The sequence below is a fragment of the Mixophyes fleayi genome, chromosome 11 (assembly GCF_038048845.1).
Source record: "Mixophyes fleayi isolate aMixFle1 chromosome 11, aMixFle1.hap1, whole genome shotgun sequence".
NCBI lineage: Eukaryota > Metazoa > Chordata > Amphibia > Anura > Limnodynastidae > Mixophyes > Mixophyes fleayi.
The window spans coordinates 29,750,878-29,762,973 of record NC_134412.1 but is presented as its reverse complement, the minus strand read 5'-3'; the positions used below and the strand labels follow the sequence as shown (position 1 = coordinate 29,762,973).

At 42.1% G+C, this 12,096-nt stretch overlaps 1 protein-coding gene across 1 annotated transcript in view; it reads left to right on the top strand.

Moving 5' to 3' along the window:
* The first annotated feature begins 1,820 nt into the window (after positions 1–1,820).
* TMEM150B (transmembrane protein 150B) overlaps positions 1,821–12,096 on the top strand; it is a 36,645-nt gene continuing 26,369 nt past the window's right edge. Inside the window, exon 1 of the mRNA XM_075191339.1 lies at positions 1,821–1,907. The gene's annotated coding sequence lies outside the window, so the exon portion shown is untranslated. The remainder of the gene's footprint in view (positions 1,908–12,096) is intronic.

The window sequence follows — 12,096 nt, the reverse complement described above, 5'->3', positions numbered from 1 at the left end:
TGTTAAACTTCCTATCTGTAAAACTATCAAATGTAAGAGGCTGAACTGATAGATAACCAATCATTTTGCACACCGCAAATACAAATATAATACCACACAATATGACATATCTTTGTTTTTAGATACATTCGTTAAAGGTGCCCCTCCAGATTGATCAGCTGAATAGGTACTTATCCATATATAATACATAATATAGGTATGTGCACAGTCATGTGTATCTGTATAAATGTGAAATTCCTCAAGATCCTGATTATGTAGCTATACAATGTCACTTTAGTATAAAATAAATAAATAAATAAAATTATAGTGCTAAGGATCATTTCACTGCGACCACCGAAAAAAACCAAAACCAGAACAAAATATGTGACCAAGACTTCATTTCGTCTCATATGACCTCAAACTCTTAATGCAGTTCCAGAATCATAAAATTATCAATATTTTTCCTACTAATAATAACTATATTTACAAGCACAGAGAGGAGAGAAAGACGGATTTCTTGTACCGTCAGTATATATTATATACATCTGACATTCTGGGCATCAGAAAACGATCTCTCTCACAAATACCCGCTACGGGAACTTTGACAGATCCTCTGCACTATCTATGTATATGATATACACTTGATATTTTGGCATTAGAAGACGGTCTCCCTTACAAGTATCCACTACGTGAACATTACCAGCATCATTATTGTAAGTTAATTTCCAATATAACATGTTTGAAAATCTGCATGGTCTCTGAATGTTCTGAACCTCTACAACATATCGAGTCAGCAATCGCTCTGTCTATTGTGGGATTCCAGTAGCGCTGAAAAACATCCCATATTTTATTTATAAAGCACAGGGAAACATTTTTTTCAATGAATTACTGTACATAAAATGCATTCTTAGAGTTGCTCCTGATTGCAAACACATGTTCTAACATGCATACAGGAACGTCATCAGTAGTAATCAGCACTTACACCCGACCTGTAGCTGGTGCAAGTGATACAACAGAAAATCATGTACCTCGGAAATGCCCACAGCTTGAATCGTACACTGTGGTGTGCACTCCAGCTTGCCGTATCCTTACTGTAAACTGACTACGTGCATACGCTCCTTCCCTAAATATGCAGCTTACTCCCCACTTACATGGCACACACTGGACATTATTTGGTTTAATCTGAGTAGTATTATATATGTTTGATAAATATTTATAGTCAACTGACTTAGAATGGCTTAATATGACAATTGTTAAATACAGCATAATTTGGAACTATTTAAAGGGAAGCATACCAAAGGAAAGTAGGGGGGGGGTGTTAAAAAATAATATTGATTGTGGGAGCCTGCATCATCCAGCCTCAATATTTGCATATTTATATGCCGTTTCATACAAGTCTGACTGTAACCCAGTGTTGCAACTGTAATTACTTTACTGACACATATAAATGACATACATTGCATCTACCAATATTGAATAATATGGATATTAAACGTAAAGATAAAACCTGAAATATCAAATAATTTCATGACATTTTGATTTTCTTGTGTGGCCCTCATGTAGCCCACAGCTTGCCATGAATTTTTGATTATAGACAGCTCACTACATGAAATTCTCAGGTAACACTGAATTATAAAATAAATGTCACCTGTATAACAATACGTATTACACTTCACATACAGTATAGGCAGTGCTGCTGTTTCTAGGGTTTGACCCTGAATCACCTGTAATTATAACAAGCAACTTGTTTCTGTTCATACTGTGGACTTTTCACCGCCACAGAAGTCATTAGGTGGGTGTGTCTTGCTGCAACTAGTCCAGCAGTTCAGTGAGAACTCAACTAAACACTACCTAATGGAACATGAAACACTCTATAAGTAAAGGCGTGTAGTGACGAAGGGGACAAAAGACAACATATAAAACACAAGGTAAGCCTGAACTTTACAACATAGCAAAACACAAGCAAAAAAGTATGTGTCACACCTCTTCTTCAAGTTTATATTTCATGTTGTTTTTATTATGTTACATTTTGTATTATCCCTTATAACATTATACAGTATTAACTTTTATTCATAAGTCTTGATGATAAGGTCTGTGTCACAGTGGCGATACTCGCTCATGATTTAAATCACAATCAATAGGTAAATACTGAAATACGGCTACTTAGAAATGAACGGTTGTACAGGCTGTCACATGTTGTATAGGAGAATGCTGGGAGCAATGAAGAAAATTACTGATAGAAACTGCAACGACCTGAAAACAATGTAAGCCACTGGGAGCATGACACACTGAGTAATTAAACAGCTCAAAGCACTTATTTTATAAGTAAACTTTCTCAGAATGAGATCTGTAAACAGTGAAAGAATCTACTTTCACTTTTAAGAACCAGAGATTTTTGCAGCTACCACCAGTGACAGCGAGACACAGGACCAAGTTTTAACATTTTTACATTTTTCCAATACTATACTCTTTTATTTGAATTAATTTGTAATACACCAGTGGCTGGTGCGCTTTATATTTAAAATAATTAGCCTTATTAATTTTACTGAAATGTATTTATCAGACATTTTCAAACATTTTACATTTTCAGAATTAGCCCTCAACATTCCTTTTAATCAAAAATCCTTACTTCAACTATAGTTATGTAACTATGGCAACATTCTATAGCCTTACTAAACACTCAATTCAAGTTGTGTGTTTTGGGATGTACTGGGAGGGAGCAAGGACATAGGGAAATGATGTGGCTGGACAACACAGACATTGGGGAGAAATTTATTGAAGCGTGGCTTGCGGTATAATGCAGGTTTTTACATGCTTTCATGTGCCATTTGTAAACTGTACATCAAAACACATGAATTAAATTAGCCCAATCTGAATCCGCAATTCTGATTTTTTTCAAATGGGAAGCATACAGTTTTGGCAACCTATTAACCACATATAAAGCACATGCTGTTTGAGCTATCTCACTTGTCAGAACTGTAAACAAAAACAAAAAACAAAAAAACACATCCGATGAGTGGCGATTTTCAAAGCGCATACTAAACTGACCATTAGCAAAACTTCCTCCAGCAGTGGTGGAACTACTATTGGTGCAGCAGGTACGGTGCACCGGGGCCCATGGAGATAATGGGGCCCACTGCACAAGGAACTAGCGAGCTCCGGGGTTCCCTCCTCCCCGCTTCCCTGCATCGGAGCCCACAGATCGCTAGTTCCACCTCTGCCCCCTAGATATTAATGCAAAATAGGTAGGTAATAATCAGGGCAAGGACGTGCACACATCCTCAAAATTGAACCAAAACATTATAACCTGTTGCATTAATGGTAGGTATGGCATCACAGTCCACATACATCACAGTCCCCATACATCACAGTCCCCATACATCACAGTCCCTATACATCACAGTCCCCATACATCACAGTCCCCATACATCACAGTCCCCATACATCACAGTCCCTATACATCACAGTCCCTATATATCACAGTCCCCATACATCACTGAATTTGCCCAGAGAGCCAAAGCTAATTTAAATTTATAAAGCAGGAAAAGCCACATTCAGTTTTTCTCAATCTACAGAAGGTGAGTGTGATATTTGTTTCCATTTATGAAGCTTTGTTTCCAAGGAATTAATCAGCAAAATAGCCAGTGTAGTAGAGTAGTTATTCTGAGGGCCACCACCAGTAGTATTGGGTTTTGTTGCAGGACCAAATTATCTAAATCCCATGTTGTTTTTGAACATGACATGAGGTTGAATGTGGAAATTTTGGTGGGAAATATTCTCAAATAAAATTAATTGATTCACATTGGAAAAATGTCAGACAAATATTTTACACCATAAAAGTCTCCGATAAGGACATATAGAACAGTAAGAAGCTCTACAATGTCCCCATTATACCACAAGGGTGTCCTGGGGGCAATGTTGGGGAATGATTCAAACATCACTACAAACTAGGGATGTGCACCGGCGACTTTTGAGGTCTCGTGTTTTGTGTTTTGGATCCGGATTTTCGTTATTTTTGAGGTTCGGATTTGTCTCGCAAAACACTTGACGAAAGGTCTCGGTTCGGATTTAAGGTATTGGATTCGGATTTTTTTTGAAAAAAACATAAAAAGTTTAAAAATCAAGTTTTTGGGCTTATTTTCACTCCTAGGCTATTATTAACCTCAATAACATTCAATAACAAGCATTTCCACTAATTTACAGTGTATTCTGAACACCTCACAATATAGTTATTAGTCCAAAACGTTGCAACAAGGTATCTTTCTGGACTGCGTAGAGGAGTGGGTCACCACAATATATATTAAAAATGCTGAACTTTTATGATTCGCACCAATAATTGTACCTGGACTGCGTAGAGGAGTGGGTCACCACAATATCTTAAAAACCCTGAACTTTTATGATTCGCACCAATAATTGTACCTGGACTGCGTAGAGGAGTGGGTCACCACAATATCTTAAAAACCCTGAACTTTTATGATTCGCACCAATAATTGTACCTGGACTGCGTAGAGGAGTGGGTCACCACAATATCTTAAAAACCCTGAACTTTTATGATTCGCACCAATAATTGTACCTGGACTGCGTAGAGGAGTGGGTCACCACAATATCTTAAAAACCCTGAACTTTTATGATTCGCACCAATAATTGTACCTGGACTGCGTAGAGGAGTGGGTCACCACAATATCTTAAAAACCCTGAACTTTTATGATTCGCACCAATAATTGTACCTGGACTGCGTAGAGGAGTGGGTCACCACAATATCTTAAAAACCCTGAACTTTTATGATTCGCACCAATAATTGTACCTGGACTGCGTAGAGGAGTGGGTCACCACAATATCTTAAAAACCCTGAACTTTTATGATTCGCACCAATAATTGTACCTGGACTGCGTAGAGGAGTGGGTCACCACAATATCTTAAAAACCCTGAACTTTTATGATTCGCACCAATAATTGTACCTGGACTGCGTAGAGGAGTGGGTCACCACAATATCTTAAAAACCCTGAACTTTTATGATTCGCACCAATAATTGTACCTGGACTGCGTAGAGGAGTGGGTCACCACAATATATTAAAAACCCTGAACTTTTATGATTTGCACCAATAATTGTACCTGGACTGCGTAGAGGAGTGGGTCACCACAATATATTAAAAACCCTGAACTTTTATGAATCGCACCAATAAATGTACCTGGACTGCGTAGAGGAGTGGGTCACCACAAGATATATTAAAAACCCTGAACTTTTATGATTCGCACCAATAAATGTACCTGGACTGCGTAGAGGAGTGGGTCACCACAATATATTAAAAACCCTGAACTTTTATGAATCGCACCAATAAATGTACCTGGACTGCGTAGAGGAGTGGGTCACCACAAGATATATTAAAAACCCTGAACTTTTATGATTCGCACCAATAAATGTACCTGGACTGCGTAGAGGAGTGGGTCACCACAATATATTAAAAACCCTGAACTTTTATGAATCGCACCAATAAATGTACCTGGACTGCGTAGAGGAGTGGGTCACCACAAGATATATTAAAAACCCTGAACTTTTATGATTCGCACCAATAAATGTACCTGGACTGCGTAGAGGAGTGGGTCACCACAATATATTAAAAACCCTGAACTTTTATGAATCGCACCAATAAATGTACCTGGACTGCGTAGAGGAGTGGGTCACCACAATATATTAAAAACCCTGAACTTTTATGATTCGCACCAATAATTGTACCTGGACTGCGTAGAGGAGTGGGTCACCACAAGATATATTAAAAACCCTGAACTTTTATGATTCGCACCAATAAATGTACCTGGACTGCGTAGAGGAGTGGGTCACCACAATATATTAAAAACCCTGAACTTTTATGAATCGCACCAATAAATGTACCTGGACTGCGTAGAGGAGTGGGTCACCACAATATATTAAAAACCCTGAACTTTTATGATTCGCACCAATAATTGTACCTGGACTGCGTAGAGGAGTGGGTCACCACAAGATATATTAAAAACCCTGAACTTTTATGATTCGCACCAATAAATGTACCTGGACTGCGTAGAGGAGTGGGTCACCACAATATATTAAAAACCCTGAACTTTTATGAATCGCACCAATAAATGTACCTGGACTGCGTAGAGGAGTGGGTCACCACAATATATTAAAAACCCTGAACTTTTATGATTCGCACCAATAATTGTACCTGGACTGCGTAGAGGAGTGGGCACTGGGCACCACAATAAAATATATAAAAAACCTTCAACAGATCTGCATTACACTACACATACGGCTGCTCCTCCATCCTCTCCATCATATACATGTTGGAGTTTTAGCGTGTGACAACCTCTTGTTTTTGATAATGTCAGTGCATTTTGAATATTTTTCAATTTGCCCCACACCACTGAATGTACTTTATCTATGATACGCATCTATCTATCTTGACTGCGTAGTGTGGTGGCCCCGGTACACAATTTGGTACCGAGGCCACAATATAATTAAAAAACCCTCCACGTGTCAGAATTCCACCAAACAAGTATCTGGACTGCGTAGTGGGGTGGCCCCGGTACCCAATTTGATACCGGGGCCACAATAAAATAAATACACCCTCCACGTGTCAGAATTCCACCAAACAAGTATCTGGACTGCGTAGTGGGGTGGCCCCGGTACCCAATTTGATACCGGGGCCACAATACCTCCTCCAAACATGCTACAGACAATTCGTCATTGACAGACCCCAGACAGACAGGGTCGTAGTGTTATTGTTTGACTTTGTAAACCCAAAAAAATGTCCCTGTTGCACTTGCACATAGTCGTGCAATGAAGACTGACTTTTTCATTTAAAGGCACGATCTTTAAAGTGTCAGAAAGAGAGAGAAGACACAGGAGAGGAGAGTTGTAGCTGGGGACCTGGGGTGGAAGCTCCCAGGCTCCCCCAGCATTGCCTGGAAGTCTGAGCGTGGTGACTGAGCCAGGGCAAGGAATGTGTGCCCTGGATGAGGGGGAGAACTCCATGCCACTATAGTGAACCCAAGAGAGAGGGGGACACTGCACATGGAAGAGGCCCTGGAGTGAGGGCTGCTACAAGAGGCATGGTAGCTGTAGTGTCAGATCCTGAGGCTGAGAGTACACAGAGTGACGTGTCAGAGCACAGGAGACATTATCCCCGCAGAGGAGGGATGAGCTGCAGTTGAGAGGTCTGTTGTTGAAATAGGACATGCACACTTTAACAAACCAATCATTTCAGCGACAGGGCCTACCAAACAACTTTGACTGAAATGATTGGTTTGTTTGGGCCCCCACACCAAAAAAGCTATTCATCTCTCCCTGTACAGACTAAACAGGCTCTACTGAGGCAAGATGTCGTCCTCATCCTCAACCTCTGATTCCTCTCCCCCTACAGTGTCTACTTCCTCCTCATCACACATTATCAATTCGTCCCCGCTGGACTCCACAACCACAGGTCCCTCTGTAGTATCTGGAGGGCAGTGCTGTACTTCATTGAGGAATTGATTATTCATTTTTATAAACATCATTTTTTCAACGTTGTGAGGAAGCAACCTCCTTCGCCGCTCACTGACCAGGTTCCCCGCTGCACTAAAAACTCTTTCCGAGTACACACTGGAGGGGGGACAACTCAGGTAAAATAGAGCCAGTTTGTACAGGGGCTTCCAAACTGCCTTTTTTTCCTGCCAGTAACAATATGGACTGTCTGACATGTCTACTTGGATGGTGTCAGCAAAGTAATCATCCACAATTTTTTCTATTGTCACAGCATCCAATGCAGCGAGAGTAGACATGTCTGCAATGGTTGGCAGGTCCTTCAGTCCGGACCAGATGTTATCAGCATCCCCGCCAGTGCCTCTTTTGGGAAAACTGAGCTTTTTCCTCGCAGTCATAGATGTGGAAGAAAATGAGGGTGGAGCTGTTGGCATGTCACGGTCCTCTTCAGAGGACAATCTCCTGACCAGCAGGTCTTTGCACCGCTGTAGATTTGTGTCCGCCGGAAACAGAGACACAACATACGCTTTAAACCGAGGATCGAGCACGGTGGCCAGAATGTATTCCTCTGACTTTAAAAGAGTGACCACCCTCGGATCCTGGCAAAGCGTACGAAGGGCTACATCCACAAGAGCTACATGCTTGCTGTAATCGCAATGGCTTACCAGCTCCTCCCTCACTTTCTCCAGCTGCTTCTGCAACAGCCTGATCAGGGGAATGACCTGACTCAAGCTGGCAGTGTCGGAACTGACTTCTCGTGTGGCAAGTTCAAATGGCTGCAGAACCTTGCACAACACGGAAATCAGTCTCCACTGCGCTTGACTCAGGCGCATCCCCACTCCTTTGCCTATGTCGTAGGTGGCTGTGTAGGCCTGAATGGCCTTTTGCTGCTCCTCCATCCTCTGCAGCATATAGAGGGTGGAGTTCCAGCGCGTCACAACCTCTTGTTTGAGGTGATGGCAGGGCAGGTTCAAGCTTTTTTGATGTGCCTCTAGTCTGCGGTAGGCACTGGCTGAATGCCGAAAGTGTCCAGCAATTTTGCGGGCCACCGCAAGCATCTCCTGCACACCCCTGTCCCTCTTGAGGTAATGCTGCACCACCAAATTAATGGTGTGGGCAAAACATGGGACGTGCTGGAAATTGCCCATATTTAATGCCCGCACAATGTTACTGGCATTGTCTGACACCACAAATCCCCATGAGAGTCTAAGTGGGGTAAGCCACTGGGAGATAATTTCCCTCATTTTCTCTAATATGTTGTCAGCGTTGTGCCTCTTATTAAAGCCTGTAATGCACAATGTTGCCTGCCTTTGCATGAGCAGCCATTTTGTAGATGCTGCTACTGATGCAGCTGTTGCTGTTGCTGCGGAAGGGGATGCATCTACCCAGTGGGCTGTCACAGTCATATAGTCCTTCGTTTGCCCAGAACCACTTGTCCACATGTCCGTGGTTAAGTGGACAGTGGGTACAACCGCATTTTTAAGAGCACTGAGGACACTTGATCGTACTTCTCTGTACATTTTTGGTATCGCCTGCCTAGTGAAGTGGAATCTCGAGGGGATTTGGTACCGGGGACACAATACCTCCATCAACCCTCTAAATCCCACTCCACTGATGGCGGACACCGGGCGCACGTCTAACACCAACATTGCAGTTACAGCCGCAGTTATACGCTTTGCAATAGGGTGACTACTATCGTATTTGGTGGTCATGGCAAACGACTGTTGGACGGTCAATTGTTTGGTGAAAGACTTAGCGGTCTTACGACTTCCCCTCTGGGAAGATGACCGACTAACAGCAGCAACAGCAGCAGTGGCAGTAGTAGGCGTACCGCTGCAGGATTCCTCGGATGAATCCCGTATTGAGGAGGACTCAGTCTGGCTGCTGACTTGGGCTGCAGGACTGAATCTGATGGAGATTGTGGAGGAAGTTGACGAGGAGGGTGTTGCTGGTGTGTATCCAACTGGACCACGGGATTTAGGTGTCCCTGTACCGATGAGGGTCCTAGCCCCAGTTCCTGAACTAACCACTGAACTATGAAGGTTATTCAGGTGACGTATAAGGGAGGATGTTCCTAGGTGGGCAAGATCCTTACCCCTGCTTATTTGAGCTTTACATAAGCTACATATTGCCATACATTGGTTGTCTGGATTTGGATAAAAATAACTCCAGACCGAAGAGGTGCATTTTTTGGTCTTCTGACCAGGCATGACGATGGGCTTTTTCATCCCATGGACATCAGCTGTTTCCCCCCCTGGTGCCTCATTTACAATAACCACATCACCATCCTCATCATCAAGTTCCTCCACAGCGCCAGCTACATCATCAATAGCCTCCTCCCGAGCCACCTCTTCCCGTACAGTGATGGGAAGGTCAGGCTTGACAACCACCGACACCCTTGGACTCGCCTTGGGGATTTGTGATAATTTCTCTTTAGAAGGCAGAGTTGTTTGCTGTTTTGTTGCTGACAGCATAACTCTCTTCAATTTTTTGTAGGGGGGGGGGAGGAGGAGGAGGGCTAAGATCCGTGGGTGAAGCTGAACCACTAGTCATGAACACGGGCCAGGGCCTAAGCCGTTCATTGCCACTCCGTGTCGTAAATGGCATATTGGCAACTTTACGTTTCTCCTCAGATGATTTTAAGTTTCTCTTTTTGCTACTTTTTCTTAACTTGGGCTTTTTGGATTTTACATGGCCGGTACTACGAGATTGGGCATCGGGCTTGGAAGACGACGTTGATGGCATTTCATCGTCTATGTCATGACTAGTGGCAGCAGCTTCAGCATTAGGAGGAAGTGGGTCTTGATCTTTCCCTACTTTATCCTCCAAATTTTTGGTCTCCATTATATGTAGCACAAGATACTGCAGAATGTGTGAACTTGGTAATATTGCAGTACCAATGGACTTATACTGCTGGATTGGTTTTGCAAATTTGGTTATAATTATTATATATTTTTTTTTTTTTTTAAAATTTTTTATTATTTTTTACTTTTTTTTTATTTTTAAAAAACTTGGGAATAGTGGGGAAATAACTATGCCCTTAGAAGCACAGAGCACAGGACACAGCACCACTGGACTGAACAGGACACGGCACAGGACCCAGCAGCACTACGGAACTCAGCAGGACAGAGCACAGGACACAGCACCACTGGACTGATACTGCAGAATGTGTGAACTTGGTAATATTGCAGTACCAATGGACTTATAATGCTGGATTGGTTTTGCAAATTTGGTTATAATTATTATATATTTTTTTTTTTTTTAAATTTTTTATTATTTTTTACTTTTTTTTTATTTTTTAAAAACTTGGGAATAATGGGGAAATAACTATGCCCTTAGAAGCACAGAGCACAGGACACAGCACCACTGGACTGAACAGGACACGGCACAGGACCCAGCAGCACTACGGAACTCAGCAGGACAGAGCACAGGACACAGCACCACTGGACTGATACTGCAGAATGTGTAAACTTTGTAATATTGCAGTACCACTGGACTTTTACTGCTGAATGTGTGAACTTGGTAATATTGCAGTACCAATGGGCTTATACTGCAGGATTGGTTGTGAAAATTTTGTGGTAATTAAAAAATATTAAAGTAGTTTTTGGTATTTTTTAAAAAAACTTTTTTTTATTTTTTTAAACACAGGGGAATATTGGGGAAATAACTATGCCCTTAGAAGCACAGAGCACAGGACACAGCACCACTGGACTGAACAGGACACAGCACAGGACCCAGCAGCACCACTGACCTCAGAAGGACAGAGCACAGCACACAGCACCACTGGACTGATACTGCAGAACACAGCACAGCACAGCACAGCACAGCACAGCACAGCACAGCACAGCACAGCACTAAACAGCACAGCACAGCACAGCACTAAACAGCACAGCACAGCACAGCACTAAACAGCACAGAACTAAACAGCACAGAACTAAACAGCACAGAGGACCACCTAACACACCCTCCCTCTACCCTGATCAATGCCCGAGTGAAGATGGCGGCGACTAGCGGGGAATTTATAGGATCCGAGTATCGCGAGATCCGACAACGGGATTATGAGTCAGAGCCTCAGTTTCACTTTTGAATTTGGCGCCAATACCCGGATCTGTCTCGGATCCGACTCGGATCCGCAACGTTCGGGTGGGCTCGGATTTCAGAAATCCGAGCGCGCTCATCCCTACTACAAACATGATCAAGCTTTCTTAATTAACCCTGTAGGGGAGAGAGAGACCACCAAGAATTTATTGACCCCTTCAAGAATTTGTATATGGTTCAATTATCATGGTAGGATTATCAGGAGACAGAGCAAGCCACCAATGGGCATCACAGTAACCATTACCACCCCAAAAAATACTAATACTTATTAAGTTTACTGTTTTTTTTTCAAATACTGATTTTTTTACCCCCAAACATCTAGTTCATTTTTAAATGGACATTTTAAACTATTTCAATTAAAGTTTGGATTTTGGCTTATACTTGAAGTCCAAAGAATGCTAATGGTTTACAGCTTCATTCCAATATAGCATGACTGTTAGCAGTAGCTACAGTATAAACAGACAGAAAACATACAAGTTATGCTGCTGAATGTAAACAGGCTGTATTCCCATATACTGCCCGTC